Below are 20501 nucleotides of genomic sequence, written 5' to 3'. Positions count from 1 at the left end.
TACCCTGTGCCATCATCAACATGCATCTTGTGGTCACTCACAGCTAATAATGTGTGCAAGACCACTGCATAGCATGCTGTACCTGAACTGCAGTGCTGTGGCTACATTCACAATTACACCACCACCTTGTACATGGGTGTGTGAGGTGCCCAATAGGGAGCATTGCCTAACATGACTGTGTTATGTGTTCCAGAGTGTTGCACAGCCCCATGATAGGCCTCTACCCTTGAGGTACATCATGTGAGTGTGCATGGCATGTGGGATACTGAAGTGTGACCTTACAGTGGGTGTGTGGTAATGCAAAATGTAGCATGTTTTCGTGTACTGCGTATGATAAACGTGTTCTGTTGTGTACAGCTGTAGCAACTATGCATATCCAATGTGCAGTACAGTGTTGCCACAATTGTGTCTGCTGCACTGTGCATTGCATGTGATTGAGGCAGCTACTGACTTTACTGAGATGATTGATGTCTCACAGCAAACATGCACAGCATGCATTATGCGTAGGTGTGTTACATGTACATGGCCTACACCTCACCTATGACATGCACATTTCATTACCAATAATAAAGTGTTAACACACTCACCAGCATGTATTGTCTGCCCTGCTGTCACACCACAGTAACCTAGATGATTATGACACAGTTTGTCAGTGGCCACAACTGTGACATTGCTACTGTGAGTGTGCTAAACGACAGTGGAACAACAGTCAACAGTCACAGGTGTGCGGATACTATTCCAAATATCAGTATTGCACACGTTAGGCAGCACAACTGCTAAACGCACAGTACACATCTCACATATGCATATTCTAACCATACAGGTAACGCTAGGGCATATTACCTGCATGCTCCATGTCATCCTACTTAGTGGCTCCGGCCTCCATGATGACACATATGTGACGCTGTTGCTGCTGTAGGTCAGGAGCCACCACTCTTAGGAGCAGCTCCTCCACTCTGGTGAGGGGGGGATGTATGGCCGCCCCACCACATGTGGCAAGCTGTTGCCTATGGATATCAGACGCATGCCGCTGGACATGTCTAATTAAATCACTGCAGTGATGGCGTACCTGATCATATGTCCGGTTATGCATGCCTATGTCATTTACCCGGCAAACAAGGTCTTGCTGCAGTGCAGTATGATCATGCTGGTGCTGGCTGGCCCTGGAAAAAAGCAGGTTATAGTGCTGCACCAGGCTGTTCTATATTACCTGCTCCCCCGCAGCTGAATAGGATGGGTTACGTTGATGAGCCATAACCCTGGAAGACAATTAAACGATATGTGTGAGCATGTCATGTGGCACACTTAACATTATGAAGTACAGATATCACTTAACTGCCATATATAGCATCTATCTGTCTATCAGAGGATACACACATTCAATACCACATATCAGTGCTCAGCCCACAACTGGCTGACAGTGCTTGTAACACTCCATATAACACACCAGTATACACCAGTAGTCGGCACACTGTTTGGGATACAATGCACAACCTCACCCCGGGGGTATATATCAAGCTAATGCATGAAGAAATATGTCATCCAATGCAATGAATGTCATGTACAGTTACAGTATTACCAGTAAACCACCCTAGTCTTTGATGCCATATCCCTACCTAACATATGTGCATGGATGTTAATATAGCTGGCATACTGCTGTAACAGAGTATACATGTTGCTAGGTACACATACATACCCTGTAACACACATGTGATTGCGGGCATGGTACAGGCATCATTAAACACACATCAGACATACATACAACACACAGATGTATGCCGACACAGATGAGCATTACCTGTGTACCTTATAGTACTGTGTGGCCCTATTTACAGATACCTATGCCTGTGGTATGTAATCTGTGCAGACTACAGGAAACACACGAGACAGTGTTATCAGGGACTGTGAACATACACCATACTGTGCTGTTTAGGCCTACAGCTTCAGGTAGTACAACAGTTCATATGTGATCGGGAGTCACCAGCAGTACCACGTACTGAGCATACATGTATTGCTTCAGCTTACATTGGGACACTACAGTCGTACACAAGGAACTACGTCACAACATATGCCAACCTACTATGTCTGCATCCCAATAACTGACACATCTTTCACCGGCCTCACACCTAGGACACAAACTACCATGACAGACACAACCTCACACTAAGCTATCACACCTTTACAAACCTTGCACGCAGTCACTGTCACACTCATTCCACCTCACATAGCAGGTATTGCACTGAGTACATGTGTGTGTGTGTGCACTGTGTCATAGGTAGGTAATACGCTATTGGCCCTAGGGCCTAGAGCAGCCTAGCCATATGCTACCCTGGCCTTTGACACACATGTAATGTGATTTCACTTGCTCCTGTCAACCAGATACACAGAGTGACTCCCAGGGCATATTACCTATCACCAAAACAATCATCAGGGGTATGTATGACATCTGCTAATGAGGAGCCTTGTTTGTTCATGATGGGTGGTTTAGTCCAGAGTATGTCATATTTGTGGATAGGAACCTGTACCTCCAGCATGTGCTGTTTAGTGAGGTGACAAGGATTAGGGCCCTAGGTCATGTAGCCCAGAGGGATTGTGAGGTGTTGTTGTGGTGGTTGGCTGACTGCTGTGGGTGTGACATACCTCTGTATGTCTGGCAGTGGTAACCTCTGGGTGGCCGGTATGCAACGCACTCTAGCTGTGGTTTGTGAGTCAGTCTGCATAGGGCATGTGTTTGAGGGCAGTATTATTCTTTGTTAGGTATGTCTGTGGCCTTTCCACTTGCTGTAGTTGTCATGTGAGGTACATACCACATGGGGCATTGTGATGAGTAGAGGGGAACACCGACCTATATTTCCCTAGATGACACACCTTTTGTGATGACACGTACCATGTAGACAGATTACATTACTACTGTTGTCACTGTGATTATCAAAAGGGAGCCTACTGTCCACCTGTGTCCCGTGTACCCTTCTGACACCATCAGTGTTAGGCAGGCTACCACATATGTAGCAGTTACTGTGTAAGGTGTTTTGGAATGGGGTATGGCACTGCAGTATCAACACTGGTGTTCAGTCCATGCCTTGGACAACAGTCACCAGTTGCAGTACATATGACCCCGTGTCTCCCTCACTCTCTCATATATATACATATATGTGTATATATATATATATATATATATATATATATATATATATATATATATATATATATACATACATACATATATACATATCTGTCCATATCTATCCGTATCTATCCATATCTAGCCATATCCATACATATCCATACATATCCATACATATATATATATATATATATATATATATATATATATATCTATATATATATATATATATATATATATATATATATATATATATCTACATATATCTATATATATCCATATATATCTATATATATCTATATATGTCCATATATATCAATATATATCTATATTTATCCATATATATCCATATATATCTACATATATCTATATATATATATATATATATATATCTTTATCTATACACACATATATATGTATATATACATGTATGTATACACATACATGCAAACATCCATTGCTGTACATATAGCTGCACATATAGGCACATATACTGCCCACCTTTCATGGTGGGGATGTCAATTATGCAACAGTTGTGAGACATACGGTTATGTAATACTATTGCACGATGTTGTGCAGAATGCATTCTGCTGTCCTCAGGCCATATAGCTGTTGCAGGCCTCACTGCCTGTAGCTCAGTCTCACAGCATTTAACACCACATGACATATACTGGCGCTGCTTGCTTTCTGCAATGCCACACACTACAACCTACATACATATGTGCACATAGCAGCCTTCAGCAACATACTTATGTCCAGCCTTCACTAACAGTTGCAGTATGTCCCTTGCCCTGTGCAAATGTGCATGTACATATAGATACAGACTGCTGCCACATATGGATGATTCACAGTATGTAGAGTACCCTTCAGACACATCTTTCGGATGTCACCAAATACATATCTGTTACATACATTACCTTTGTATTCCTCACCTCCGTCTGTTGTAGGTGTTGTTTTTTTGCTTTTTATTTTTTTGTTTTATTTATTTATTTATTTTTGTTTCCTCTGTGTGTTGCTGTTTCATTTCAACATCTGTCTCCTTCTGCCTGTTTGTGTCTGTCTGTCTCTGTCTGTCTCTCTCGCTCGTGCTCTCTCTCTCTCTCCCAGTTATTGCAATGATATTATTGCATGTGTGGACAGAAGATACAGTCTGCTTTTCTAGGTATCTGCACATGTGCATGTGATGGCCTCTCCCCCAATTGGTGCCCACCATTTAGCAATTGCATGCAGCCTGCTGTGTGGTAATTGCAGTTCTCACTGTGATTTCAGGACACTGCTATAAAATGATATGTTAGGTAGGCGTAGCCCTTTCAGTTTTGCAAAGTGGGGACCATGCTTGTGTGCTGTGGACACTGTTGTCTCAGTCAGAAGGTTGGTATATGTCTTATATCTGAAGCTGGGTTGTAGCCAGTGAAATGAATGTTGTACTGAAACCTGACTGTTGCTTCTTCCAGTACACTCTTCTCAGTGTGTAGGTTTACTCACACCTCCTAATGCTAACACTGAATACATGGGAGTATATACTTTCTTTTCGAATTAGAGAATTAACTGGCATACAACAGTAGTTATTGCAATGTATTCCTATGGCTTTCCTATTTTCCCTTTAAATTCACCCATTGTAATGCATGTTATATTTCTTTTAGCAGCAAGTTATTGTATATCTGCTGTGGTGTAGTGGTACTTCATGCAGACTGGTGAGTCCAAGGTCCTGAGTTCGAGACTGACAAGGTTTTTTATTTTGCTGCTGAGCAGTACAAGGGCCTTGTCATACAGAGTGACTAAGGCACTTTTAAGCAGTTGTAAGCGGGTTTGCTCGGGTATGCGCGACGCTTAGTGATGCTAAGCTAAGCTAAGCTTATTTTTTTTAGCAATGCTAAGCCAAGCTTGGCTTAGCTTATCATATCTTAGCAATGCTAAGCTAAGCGCACACATGTGCACACTGGTGCAAACCCACTTACTACTGTTTACAAGTGCTCACTCCCGCTAATGCCTGCGCTCATTTCTTTGACAGAAAAGTAAATGGGGAGATAGGAATGTGGTGATAAAGGGTGCACAAAGAGAGGAAGACAGTAGGGAAACCAGCTTGGGATGTACAGGATGGGTGTGGAGAGGGTCCATAGCTGCCCATTTCTTTACCAGCAACAGCTATGCATATGCAATACATTAGGAGCGATATTTGAAACCTTCCACCCCTGAGAAAGTGGTGAGGACAACTAAGTGTGTTGTACTACCAATTATGAATATCAGGCACATGCACTGTTTGTGAACTGCTACACTGTCATTAGTACGTTACTCACTTCTGAACAGTTTGTGGTTTGTTTGTGTTGACATTAGCACAGTCTGCTCTGGACAACTGGACATATTTCACTACTGTGTATGCCTACCTACACCCTTGGTTGTGCCTAACTACCCGGGTATATAGTACCTTTGGGTAGGGGTGCAGAAGTTCAGAGTGCATTATTTATTTATTATCATGTGATGTTTATCTTATTGAACATGCAGAGTTGCTGTGCACCTGTAAGTCTATGAATGCTAGTAGTCTGAGTAGCTCTCACCTGTGGACATATCCAGATGGTTGACAGAGGTCAGCCTAGTATTCTTTGACTGTGCACCACAGCAGTCTTTTCAGCACCTGAACAATGGCATTGTCACAGGTGTTGCTAGCAGTACATGGCTACAACCTTTGATATTTCTGTGTTGTGCTTCTACATAAGGGCATGCTTGTGGGATTCATTCTACAGCTATTTGCAGAGTGTGTAACAGCAGACAAGCTGATATGCCTGTGTGTTTCTGACTCTTCCAGGCCTCTGATACTCTCATGTATATAAAAAGATATATAAAAAAACTCTCATGTATATAAAAGATAAAAAGAACTTTTTCACTCAGCTACAGCATTCCCCCCACCACCATCCACACAAATTTTGGAGATCTATTAACACACTTCTTTCCCCCGGAAAAGTTGAAACTCCCAATCCACTTGTTTCCTGCCCTGACTCTCCCTTACAAACAGCTAATGCTTTCAATAACTTCTTTACATCTACAATACTCAACCTGGCTAACCAACTAACACCTGACCCCTCATTATTGGGTAACCCAAGCTTCTCTCCTCCACTTATGCAACTTAAACCCATATCCTCCTCCTATATTCTGAATTTACTTAAAAAACTTAAAGCTTCTACCCCATCAGCTGACAAACTCCCAGCTGAATATCTCCAGCTAGGAGCCAAAGCAGTTGCCTACCCAATCTCTATACTCATAAACAGAACCATAACAGAAAGTACTGTACCTTCCCTCTGGAAAATCTCTCACATCAACCCCTCTTCAAAGGAGGCGACTCATTTGAATACTCTAACTACCGCCCTATAGCACTACTATCACCCATTGCAAAAATTATGGAGAAATGCATCCACAAACAGTTACTAAATCACCTTCTTTCTAATAATCTCCTTGCTAACTGCCAACATGGCTTTCGTCCTCACCATAGCACCACCACAGCCTTACTATCCTTTATTGACTCCATTAATATTAACCGTAATAGCAATCTTCTTTCATCAGCATTCTTTGTAGACCTGTCTAAAGCCTTTGATATGGTGAACCACCAACTCCTCTTACATTGCCTAAAATCGCTCTCTCTCAATAATCTTGCCTTAACTTGGTTCACCTCATATCTTCAAAACCGGAAACAAGCTGTTTTATGGAACAATAATCTCTCTGAACTTGTGCCCACCACCTTAGGGGTCCCTCAAGGCTCCATCTTAGGTCCTCTCTTATTTTCCATCTTTATTAATGACTTGCATCTTGCCACACCTAAAACTACTTGTATTCAATATGCAGACGACACCACCATCATTTGCTCTGCCACAAACCAAGATGACCTGCATTACCTTACCCAAAAGACATTTACTACTATTGAGCAATGGTTCTCTAACCATTGTCTTCTCTTAAACCCTAAGAAAACTAAACTTCTCCTCTTCTTACCTACACACCTGTCCCCCTCTATTAATCTCACAATTACATCTAACAATGGCACCCTTATCTCTCCTGACCAAACTACCAAGCTATTGGGTATTACAATTGACAACCTACTAAAATTTGATTTTCACATCAACTCCACCATAAAATCAACCAATAGAAAACTAGGTTCTCTTTACAGAATCAAAACTTTCCTAACCCCTGAAGCAAGAACTACCATAGCAAAAACACATCTTATCTCCACTCTACTATATGCCTCCCCCATCTATACTAATCTATCTAAACATAACATTAATAAGCTCACTACAGCCTACCACAACATTGCGAGATTTGCCACTGCCTCTCCATATAAAACACACCACTGCCTGAACCTCTCCAACCTAGGATGGCTTGAATTACCTCACCTAATACAGTACTATCAGCTTACAATTGCCCACAAAGCTCTTTACCATCCTGAAAACATACCCATGCTCTCCACCCTTATAAAACCCTACAACAACTTAAAAACCTTACGCTCTTCCAATAAAATACTGATTCAGACATCTCTTGCAAAGAATACAGCAGGTGACTCCATATTCTCCAACTCAGTTGGTAAAATCTGGAACCAACTTCCTCTAGACATTTCAGTCCAGACTTCCACTTCACTATTTAAGACTAAACTAAAACTCTTTCTAACTAAACACTGACTTTGCTCTTGTATCAATCCTAGTTGAGCTAGCTCATCTTACATCTCCTTTTCTCCCCTTCATCTCTCATACTTCTTCCTACATCTATTTCTTCAATCTAGAATATCTGTTTTCCCTTTGACCTGAAAGTTTATTATCTTAACTAGATAACTGTATTTCTCTAATAACACTCTTCTTAACTTTTCTTAAAAATGAACTAAATTCTTCTCTCCCTTTTCTTCCTTACCATACTTACACTTTTTCTTTGTCTCTCTATCCCTCCTTTTTTGTAACATTCTAAAATTGTTATTACTGTCCTTCTGATTTGTTACTTATATCCTTCTTTTGATTTTTCAACCATTGTTAATTTTTTTTTATTACCATGTAGTATATAGCGGAGCTTTTCTCCTCGGGCCTCCACTGAAAACGGACTTGCATCCAGTTGGACTAGCCCGGTTAACAAATGTAAATAAATAATAAATAAATAATAAAATTTGAACAGCCTCAGGGAAAGGTACATATAACTGGGATACACCTGTGATATATTTCAGACATTTTGCAGTTCAGACTTTGGGGGATTCAGAGCATATGTATTACTACACCTTTTCTGATGTGCAAGCAGTGTCTACTCTCACTTATTGACATTTGTCATTAAGTGAGATTCCACACCTTTCTGCCTACTGTTAGTACATTTCACAGGGAGTCAGAGGGGCACAGCTAACATTTGTTTACAAATCAGGGTCATCACTGTAGAGCAGTCACTGTTGGGAGGTCTGGCCTGTGACCTATGCAAATATGCCAGTGTTTATCCTGCTCTGATACTGTGTGGGGTTTGTAAGGTGCTACTGTAACCTTATTCCCTACTAGCATGGCTGATTCTCTTTTCACAGTCATGTCATGCAATTCCACAACACCTGCTGGTTAAGGCCCACAGAACAAGATTTGTGTTATGCCATTCCTATTTTCCCTTTACATTCACTCATGGTAATGCATGATATATTGCTTTCAGTGCTAAGCTATTGTATTAGCTGCTGTGGTGTAGTGGTACTTCCTGCAGACTGGTGAGTCCAAAGTCACGGGTTCGAGACTGACAAGGGTATTTGATTTTGCTACTGAGCAGTACATGGGCCTTGTCATACAGAGTGACTAAGGCAGTTGTAAGCAGATTTGCGCAGGTTTGCACGATGCTTAGCAATGCTTAGCTAAGCACACACAAGCTCACACTCGTGCACCCCCGCTAACTACTGCTTAAAAGTGCTTACTCCCGCTAACCCCCGCGCTACTTTCTTTTAAAGAAAAGAAAATGGGGAGATAGGAAAGTGGTGAAAAAGGGGGCACAAAGAGGGAAAGACAGTAGGGGAAACCAGCTCAGGATGTGCAGGGTGGATGTAGGGAAGGTCCATAGCTGCCCATTTCTTTATCAGCAGCAGCTGTGCATATGTATGAAATTTGGTGTGAAATTTGAAACCTTCCACCCCTGAGAAAGGGGTGAGGACAACAAAATATGTTGTACTGTCAATTAGAATTATCAGTTTACATGTCCAGTGGACGTGTGCGAATTGGGCAGCTATGTATGGGGCGTAATTATTTTGTGGGAACAGATTGCCCTTTTTTTTTTTCAGGTGAGAGTGGAATGTGAGGTAGAAGATGTAGGTATATTTGGGGAGGTAAGTTGGGGAGGTAAACAGACAAGACATACAAGACGCATACAGGGGCAAAGTTTGACACAATGGGTGGGTGAACACAATTGACGAGGAAGGTTGTTTGGAAATCGCAAGCCCATGAGCCCACAGATGGTAACAGTGGAACTGAGATCCCCACCCACGGGCAGTCACCACTGCACCTTCACAGCCCTAAGGGTGGCTGTGCCGGGGGCTGAGTAGGATGGGCAGGCTTACCCGAGAGATGTGCCACTCTCGTCTCAAGCTGGCATAGGGGTTCAGTGACTGAACGCTGGATCTCCCTATGCACCACAGCCTGGACCCTTCGAAGGGTGACAGGTGGCCCTTCTCCGCCCATGCTTGCATGGGGGGGATGAGCCCTATCCCCTGCAGTGCTTCCACCCGGAGGTGGCACAGGACCAACGGAGGAGGGAAGCCCAGGCTGGGCACCGGAGCTGCTGGTGCCAGGTGCACTCGCCAACTGAGGAGGGACAGGTGGGTCCGCTGCGACCGGCCTTCCCATACATTCTGTGATTAGGTGTGTTTAATTACAACATAAACAACAGCATTCCAGATTAGTTGTAACAGCATACATTAATATTCCCATTAACCCAACACACCAAGGTTCCAACAGTTGAACAGCAGGCATAACACATGCATATATTGAACGACAGTGGATATTCCAACAGCATGCAGGGATGTTTGGTAGCAACAGGCCATCATGAACATGGTGTTTGAACAGGGCACATGCATCAACATCAATGCAAATATTTATAAAACAATAGGACATATGTCCCAACAAATATTTAAGGTTACACATACCCATTGAGGTGTGGAATTGCATGGTTTATGCACATATGGTAGGGTGTAGAAAAAACCTCAGTTAACATCTTATAATGACCTTTTAGTCTACACTACATTCCCAGTGACTGCAAGTGTATATCCCCCCCCTACCTGTATTATTACACTTGCCACCATACATTAGGTTGTGTCATGGGTTTGGCTAGTTCAATATATGCCTGACCTATATCTGACATACTAACTGTCCAGGATGCAGATGTTACTGCTACATATTTCTTGTTTGCATTTATATTTTTTTATCTACATATCTGGGATATTTTCACATGACATTTTCACTTCAATTTGTACAGAACCCTGCATTTCTTAACACACACTCACATTCCTGGTGAATAATTACATGCTGCATGTGTGCCAGGTTTACTTATTTATGCCAGCCAGTAACTGACTATTGTGGACTTAATATATGTTTCACAGCTACTAGCACTTCCATCACCCACTTTATATGGGACTGCATTACTCTGGGTTGCCAGCACATTTTCAAACAGTACTGTTTGTATAATGCAAGGGTACAACAACATTTCAGACTCTGTGACACAGACACACTCTGGGTTTTAGACCTTTGTTAATGACATTGCACACTTTTCCACAGGCTCACTCCTTTATTTGTTTTAACAGTGTTTATGGCAGACATGTTCAAGACATATTATACCTTTATTAATAGGTTAGAACAAACTTTTTTCTGCTCACTCACTTATGTTATATGACAGTGCCTGCAGAGATATTATTCCAGACATATGTTACCTTTCTTAATGGGTTACTGCATTCTTTTTCTGCCTCTCTGACGTTTTTATCTGGCAGTACATGCAGATGACTTATTCAGGCAATTCTATGGCTGTTTTATTGGACTACAACACTTTCTTTCATGCTCACTCCCATATTTTATATAACAATACATGCAGAATAATCGCTAACCTGCCTGGTGGCACAGCCTATCAGCATAGGCTTGCTGATTCATAGCACGGTCACCTGCAGCTGTAAAGTAAATGAAGGGATATTGAGACATACCTATCCGTTATACATACTCCATTATCAATTCTTACATACTGCATTCCATGGCTACATACTCAGTTGTGGAGCATTCTGCATCCCATGGTCCTCCTGTATCCACTGGTTCAGGCGGTCCTGCTTTCGTCTCTTCAGGTCTGCATGGTGGTGATGGACCTGCTCACCAGTCCGAGGAACGCCTGTGGCACTGGTGAGGTCATGAGCTAACCGGTTCCAAGCCTCTGCCTTGTACTCCGTCCCTTGGAACTGGCCCTGCAGGAGTCTTGACTGGTGACGGTGGACTAGGAGCCAAACCATGTATTTGGACTCCTCGATGCCCCAACGTTGCACTCGGAAGCGTGTTCCCTCTCCTGCACCTGCCATTCTGACTGCAAATGTGAGCTACAATCAGTTATGGTGAGTATTCCCGCTTATGGTGCTTAAATATGCTGCATTTCCCGCACTTTTTTGTGATTGGCCATTTTGTAAAATTCTCGGCTGACTGCAGACCTGCTTAGTAATGGTTAAACTACCATTCGTAAGTATATGTATGTTAATAGTGGCTGCTTCTCATATGTTGTCATGGCTTAGTGGTTCTGTACTTCGATTATGATGCACAGGGTCCTGGGTTCGAACTTTGTCATTCTTTTATTTTAATACTGTCTGGACAGGCTAGGGGGTGTGGCTGCATTTAAGCAACTTAGCTCTACGTTGCTCCCCAGTGCCCTGGTTGGCACAGCGCGCATGTCCGCGCAAACACATTGCACTGGGTAAAGCGCTTTTAAACTTTGGGCAACTATATTGCGCTGGGTAAAGTTCTTTTTAACTATGGGCACCTCTGTTTATCTGGGTAAAGCACTATTAAACTATGGGCACCTGTGTTTAGCTGGGTAAAGCGCTATTAAACTATGGGCACCTGTGTTTCACTGGGTAAAGCGTTGCTTAACAGCAGGCTATTATATATCTGGGTCCTTTAAAAATATATATTTTGTTTACTGATACATTGGCCATGTCACTGCTTTTAATTAAATTTTAATCATATATGTCTGGTATTATTTCAAATACTGATTTAAAACATAAATAAGAAGGGGAGTGGTGGGACTCGAACCACAAATGCCTCCTCTTTGTGCATACGCTGTACCATTACGCTATTGCAATTTGGTGTGATTTGCATAAACATTCTTTCTTATGCTCTTCAATGTCGGAATTGCTTACTATGGCTAAGCAATGGGCACACCCGCACACACACGCGCAAATACGGGCAGCTATATCATGGATTTTAAAAAAATAAATAAATATTTGACTTTTTATAACTGTGGTGGGGGTTTACAGTGTCAGGGAGTGTGGTGTTGGGTGCAAGTACATTTGAGCGAACTCGCTCTTATGTGTTGACATTTTGCTTTTAGTACACTTGCAGGAGTGTGGACATTTAGACTGCTCGGCAGTCGGACACACCCCATGCTTTCATACTCGGTCCATGTAAGAGTTACGGTTGAGTCAGCGTGCCCTCATGAATTTTCATGGCACGCTGATGCCATACCATTCAACTGCAGCCTCCGAGTAAGACTTATTAAGTCTTACACGGAGGATTCGTGAATCTGGGGGTAGGATTCCAAATGAATCTTCTGTTGTTATACACATTCCAGAAAATCGCTGTATTTTGTAGAGCTACAGTCCTGATTATTATGATTTCCATTAGTAATATATGTCTGGAAATTCACACAAAAATCAGTTACTAGTCCAACGAATAATTGTTTCTGCTGTTTTGATTATATGGCTATCTACTGAGCAAGGACACTGTTGTATGTTTATTAAAACAGTGAGATCCTATTATAGTACAATGACATTCCAGAAATTATACTTGAAACTGTTAAGTGTAGTTTTTAGAAATCACTGTGATCCCATTATAACTTTGTGATGCAGCTATAAATGACCAAAGTGAAAATCATTTCTAAGTGCAGAGCATCAAATAAAGAAAAGTCGATTTTTCAAGTTGTGGAGAGGTCTGAGGTGAGGCTGTGATTGAACAGGGCACACAGGTGAGGTGCCAGTTCCCTCTGTAATTCATGTAGAACACAGCCAGGGATATTGTCAGGTCCCATCAAAGCTGTATTCTTGATTTTGGTCTCATTATCAGACCAACTTGGAACTCACCCTTGTGCCTTTACAAGTGCTGCCATCTTTCATAGTGGCAGCACCAAAGTAAAGAATGCAAGTACAGAGCTGTGATTCTTAGTGTTGGATCATCACCATAACCGGACCCGGCTACCATGCAGGGTCACTAACTATAGAACTGCTATTATTGGTAAGTTTGGTTTTATCAAACTGCTTTGTCACATATATTTTTTAAAGGAATAAATCTTTGCTATGGCAAGTGAAAGTCAGCTATTAAATCATTACTTTTTTTCATTTGGTTATTTGTGTTTTGCTTCTTTGCAGTAGTGTTGCAATCTTGATTTCAGGATACTCAATACTTATTTTTATAAGCATGCCTGTCAACATACTACATCAGTAAATATTTTTTTCTTTCACTTTATTTTGCTAGAATAGAAAACTGCTGAGTGTTTTCAGGTGGTAAGGTTGTCCCAGCATTCAGGATGGGCATGGATTAGGCTTCACAGTTATGCAATCTAAATGCTGTTGACTCCATTTCCCCTTTCTGATGAAATGTAAATCTGAGATACATTAGGCTTATTGAAGCTTTCCCAAAGCCAGTTTGGCTCAGCACAGGTCAGCACATATTGTCCACAGCTACCTGAGGTCTGGTTGCATGAATCTGTTGGCATACTTATTCACATATTAATGCAATTCATAGAGATAAATGAAACTCAGCCTAATTTGCATACAAAATGTATAAGTGAGCCTGATTCTATGTGAATAAGTTTAATGGAGTTATACAGCATGTTTTCTGGAAAAGTGTGCAGTTTAACATGTAAGATAAAAATAGTCATAAGGTTCTAAATTATTAAGAAGCAGTATGTATTAAATTTATACAAAAGTTATTAATAGAAGAGTTGCTCTTTTCATTGATGTGAATTTCAGATGCAGTTTCATATTAATAGGGGTGTCATGAATGTCATTTATAAATAAAAAATGATGACAGGAGTACTAGAAATGTATGCGAAATTACTACTGGTGACAAAGTGTAACATAAATGTTTGCAATACTTTTTTGCATTTATAGATTATGCTATAAAGGATATTAGTACAGAAATGGAATTGTGTGAAGTCTGATGTTTTGCATGTTCATCAATGTATTGTGTTGTCAGGATACATGCTGTTTCATATATTTTATAGTTCTGGAATATACACCACCTCATTACCTGTGCAGCAGTATGCCATGCACAAGTAGTCCCTTACTACCAATACTGCTGCTGTCAGCTGTCCATCATTAATTACAATATGACTCTTGAACTAGGAACTGCAGTGACTGCATGGATCACTTCATCACCAGAATGCCACATGCAGTAAACATCCTGCATGTAGCAGCTGGATCATACTGAAGGCCAACCCCAGACTCATCCAGGCATCTGAAATGGGCTTTTAACATGCCAGATACTCTCTCTCTCTCTCTCTTTCTATGATAATGTGAGTTTGGGACAGAGCTGTTTTAAAATTATCTTCCTCATCTCCATTCAGATTTCTCACTAATGTCATGATCCATGGTTTAAGTGGATATCCTGCACCACCTATAAAACAGAACAAATAAAGAGAAGGATGGAAGAAAATAAAAACAAAGGAAAAATAGTTTTAGTATTAGGCGATATATTTTACTATGAATAGCTAATTAAATATTTTCTCTTACCAGCAAGATGACCATTGAACATCCTGCCACGCGGGAAGAAGCAGTAGGAAGAGATAATGTGCAAAATATGAGAATCATGTGCACTACCAGGATGCTGGGTAGACAGCCTAAAATATCACATACTACCTGACAGATGATAGAAAGGTAACCCTACTACTGTGGTACTACTCCCCTCGTGGACCTGATGGAACCCTAATGGCAACACTGATGCCATCTATTGCACCAAATACCTCAGGGAAATGTGCTACCCTATAATGGCACTCACCATCTGGGGTCAGTCTTGAGGTGACATCAGGAAATAGATCAACTGATCCACATGTGCCAAGAGTAGCCTTAGGAACTGCTAAAGTATCCTAGAGGCAGAAGTCAGCTAAATACCCAATGTTTCCTCAGTCTGCCTCTGGATGGCCCATGCGGCAATTATATTGAAAGCTATACATACGTTCATTTCAACAGGGATAGGAAGGCCACATATCCCCCCAGTACCCCTGTGGAGGAAATACATGTTCACTAAGACACTTACAATAGCCCAGTTAACTCTGAACCTAGCAAAGATTTCCTGTACAATAGCCCTATTCACTCTGAACCTATCAAAGATTTCATGATTACCAAAATTATGCTTAGCTATTTTCTGTCTATATCTTCATCTTCTTGGCCACTGAACACCTCTGGGCAAAAGCAGTTGTGGCTTGGCCAAAACAAGCAGCTCATACTGGGAAACAGCAATGCCAGCAGCAAGAGAGAACATCTTTGCAAACTGCAAAGTAGATAGTAAATGTGTAATTTTGCCTTTTCTAATGTATCCAAAAATGTCATGGAAATGTGCCAAAATATGACTATGAATTACAAATAGGTGGGAAGAGGGCTTATTAGCATATGAGGTTTTACATCATTTCTCATTGCCATCTCATTACTTTATTTGCTTAAGTTCATTTGCGGCCATTACCTATTAGCATTAATGACCTCTATGAATATTGCCTTAGCTATGCTCAATAGCAAAGCTAAGCTGGGGTAAATGGAGCATTTACTCCAAGTGCTGTCTTTTCTAAAACACAACTTGCCTATGCAAAATTTTAGTCAGATACTTTTTTTTATTTCCATCTAAGGGAAATGGTAAAACGTATATCCTAAGTAGGCATACAAGATGCTCCAACATACTTCCCTCATGTGCTTATGTCATCTTGCTTCTGCACTGCCCCCAAAAAGACCTGTGATTGGCTGCACAGGTAGATGTATAGTGGTGCAAAAAAACAGTTTATTGCGCTGTATGGCTGGGGCCTGTAGGGAGCAGAGGGTTGTAGTGTTTACCCAACTGAAATCACTCACTGTGGTGCATAGGGAGGGAAACTAGGAAAGAAAAACAAAATGTCTCTGAAACTAGTAGGGTTACTTAATAGTTCATGGTGGTACTTGTGCATACTTGGACAGACCACTGAAGGTGTTGGAGGAACTGTTTCATTTTGGTGCGTGTGCATAGTTAGACAAACTACTGAAGGGGTCATTGGGGGAAATGTTTCATTTTATTACATGTACTTTCCTGGATAGACTACTGATGGGATTGTTGGGGAAAATGTTTAATTTTGATGCATGGGCTTATGTGGGCAGACTACTGTAGCAGTCACTGGTGGAAATGTTTCATTTCGGTGCTTGTGCATAAATGGACAGACTGCTGAAGGAGTTGTTGGAGGAAATGTTTAATTTTGGCGGTTGTGCAATCTTGTATGGACTACTCAAGGGGTCATTGAGGGAAATATTTCAATTTGGTGCAAGCATACTTAGACTACTAAAGTGACCCTAGGGGGAAATGCTTCATTTTGGTGCTGGGTATACTTGGACAGATTACTGTAGGGATCACTGGGGAAAATGTTTAATTCCGGTGCTAGTGCTTACCTGGACAGACCACTGGAAGGTGTTACTGGGGGGAAATGTTTCATTTTTGTGCTTACTTGTACTGAAGAGATCATTCAGGGAAATGTTTTATTTTGGTTTCAGTGTTTGTGCATACCTGGACAGACTACTGAAGTTATCTTTGTGGGAAAAAATGATTCATTTTCATGTAATTGGAGTGCTAGTGCATACATGGACAGTTTGCTGAAGGCATCTTGGTGGGAAATCATTCATTTTTTTGCTTGTGCATACATGGATAAACTACTTAAGGGACCTTTGTGGGAAATGAATCATTTCACTGTCATTTGAGTGCTTGTGCATTCATTGACAAACTACTAAAGTGATCACTGAAAAAATATTTATTTTGAAGGCAGTGAAATGTTTGTGCTTACAAGGACAAGCTATTGAATGGATCACAAAAAGAAAGTTAACAATGAAGCTACACTACTTGATAATCAGCAATGCATCAAAGCCAAACATAATATTAATGTAACAACTACATTTGCTTTAAGGGGAACTTCTATTTGCAAAAATGGTGTAGCAATGGGGTTTTCTTGCAGTGCCAGTTTTGTTAATATGGCTATGGCATATTGAGAATGTGAATTTTTAATGAAAAACATCAGTTTTTAACCATATTTATTGGTATACATGCTATTTGGATGATATTTTTATTATTTGGAAGGATGGTGTGGATACAATTAACATTTTTAGAGTATATTAATAGCACCACTACTTTCCTGAAATTCACATTTCTTTTTATTTTATTTATTATTTTATTTACATTTGATTATCGGGTAGTGTCCGACTGGGCAAGTAGCCCATTTTCAGTGGAGACCTGGGGAGAAAAGCTCCCAAGCAATGGTTACAAGAGTTAAGATGAAAATATACACAAGGTGCAAATAAGTAAAGTTGCAAAACATTGATAAAATAATTGATAAAATAAACATGTTACAGATATGACAAGATAAGAAAAAAGTCATAAAAGTACATATCAATGCAATTCAAATTATATGGTAGTAATAATAAGGATTTTTTTAAGGTAGAAATTGACAGATGATATCATTCATAGGCTATTCAATCTGAGCACAAGAGCAGGAAAAATAACAGAAATGACAGAATGACATTAGAGCAGAATGGAGATAACTTAGCCAGAGGAAGTGCAAGAACATAACCAGTGATTAGAGTAGCATTCTAGTAAGTGCCGTTTAAAGTTTTGAGTATCAGAACAGGGTAGAATATGCTGAGGAAGTGAATTCCAAGCTTTAGATACTGAGTGGTTATATAGTGAATCACCATGAAAGTTAAGAGATTTGCTAATGTTGAGCAGTAATTTATCAGCTGACCGAAGTGAGGACAGATTAGTATAGGGTTGAACAAGGTCAGATAGGGCTGGACAGAGGTCAGATTTATAGGTCACAGAGTGAACAACTATTAACCGATTAAGAGTAATTGTGGGAGTTCAGTACAACCAAGATGTTGTAAAGCAGTACAATGATATGATCTATGTGGGAGGTTTGCTGCAAATTTAGCAATTTTATTATAGCAAGATTCAAGGTTGTTTAAGTCTGATTTACGAAGGTTTGTGAAAATTTGTGAACAGTAAAGTAGTGTAGATAAAAGATGAGTCCTAGCTGTGGTGAGTCTGGCATGATTGGTGAGTAATGGTTTAGCCCAATAAAGAGCACCACATTTTATATGGGCTTTTTTGATTGTTAAGGCTATGTGGCTATCAAACTTTAGGCCACTGACTATAGTAACACCAAGAAGTTTTGTTTGTTCTATGGGTTCAATAGTAGTGCCATTGGAGGAACAGTTAGAAAATGGAGTTTGTTTATTTTTTATGGAGGAATTAGAAAAAAAAACATAAGCTTGGTTTTGTTGGGGTTTAAAATGAGTTAATGTTCTGATAAGTATTTCTCAGTACTATGCAGGGCATTCTGAATTTTATTTTGGAGCTCATTCAGGGTGGGGGCGGAGCAGATAAGGAAATAATTGTCTGCATATTGAATGATAGAGGCAGGATTAGCTGCAGAGAAAAGATCATTAGTAAAAATAATGAAGAGAAGTGGGCCAAGAATAAAACCTTGTGGGACACCAACAGTAATGGGTAGTAAGGGAGAAAGTTTATTATCCCAAAAGCCGGCTTCTTTACAGTTAGAGAGATAACTATGAAACCAGCATAAGGTTTCAGTACTAAAATTGAATGTGGCAAGTTTGTTAAGAAGCAATTGATGAGAGATGGTGTCAAAGGCTTTTGACATATCAAGGAAGGTGGCAGAGACAAATTGTTTTTTTTTGTTTTGAGGAGATTTATGGCATTGGTGAAACTTATTAGAGCAGTATTTGTACTATGGGGCAAAAGGTTGTTCTTCAGGAAGTAGTCTAATGTTTGTTTATGTATACAGTTTTCTAAGATTTTGGCTAGTAGGGAAAGGATGGCTATAGGTCTATAGTTGGATAAATCTGTGGATGAACCTCCCTTGTGAAGGGGTATAACATGGGACATTTTCCAGAAAGGGGAATATACTGTTCAGAGATTGAGCAGTTAATAAGTACAGATATAGCATAAGACATGGTTGAAAAAGAAAGTTTTAGAATTTCGCCTTGTAACTGATCTGCAGAAAGAGAGCAGGGTTTTATTTTTACTTAGGAGATTTTGTATATACCTGGTTTGGATATGTTTAATAGAGAAAGGAGGACTGTTCAGACAAGAAGGAGGCAGAGGTATGGGGAGTTGTGAATTTTTTGTATTGTTAAGTAATGTGGTTATTGAGGTGATAAAATGGGTATTGAACTGGGTAGCTATACAGTCTATATGGTGGTTTGTAGTTGGCGATGGAGTGGTAGGTTTCCCAGGGTTGAGAAGGAGGTTAATTGTTTGCCAGAATCATTGGTGGTTATTTTGGTATCTCAGCTGACATGTTTGAAAGTATTTTTTTTGTCTTGTCCAATTTGATTTTTGACTTGATTTCTGATTTGCTGATAAGAGGTGTAGTTTGTATTTTTTTTTGTTTGTTTTTTTTGTGATAAAGAGTCCAGGCTTTGTCTCTTTGCTTAAGTAGAAGAATAGTTTCTTTGGATAAGTATGAAAGTTGCTTAGGTTCATAGATAGGTACTAGGCTATTGGCCATAAGGCCCATATAAGCATAGCCAAAAAGGTATCCTGGCTTTTGCCACCCAAGAAAACTATTTTCCTGTGCTCCTGTCAAGCAGAGCCACAGAAGTGATCCCCGGGGTGAATTTTCTATCTCCCACACAATAATCAAGATTTTTCTTGAAGAGTGCTAATGAGGAGCTTTGTTTGATATAGATAGGTAGTTTGTTCCAGAGTATGGGAAGTCTCTGGGACAGAAATCTATCCTTCCAGCATGTTCTGTTTATTGTGGTGACAAGGTTTAGGTCCCTAGAGCGTGCAGCTCGGAGGGACTGGGATTTCTTTAAGTGGAGCATGTCCAACAGCTGTGGGTTTGACATAGCTTTGTATGTTAGGCAGAGATCGCCTGTGAGTAGGCGATATGCGATTGAGTAAAGCTGGAGTTTTTT

This window comes from Protopterus annectens, chromosome 5.part0, assembly GCF_019279795.1.
Source record: "Protopterus annectens isolate FY-2018-M chromosome 5.part0, PAN1.0, whole genome shotgun sequence".
In the NCBI taxonomy this organism is placed as follows: Eukaryota; Metazoa; Chordata; order Ceratodontiformes; family Protopteridae; genus Protopterus; species Protopterus annectens.
Note: the sequence above shows the minus strand (reverse complement) of the source record.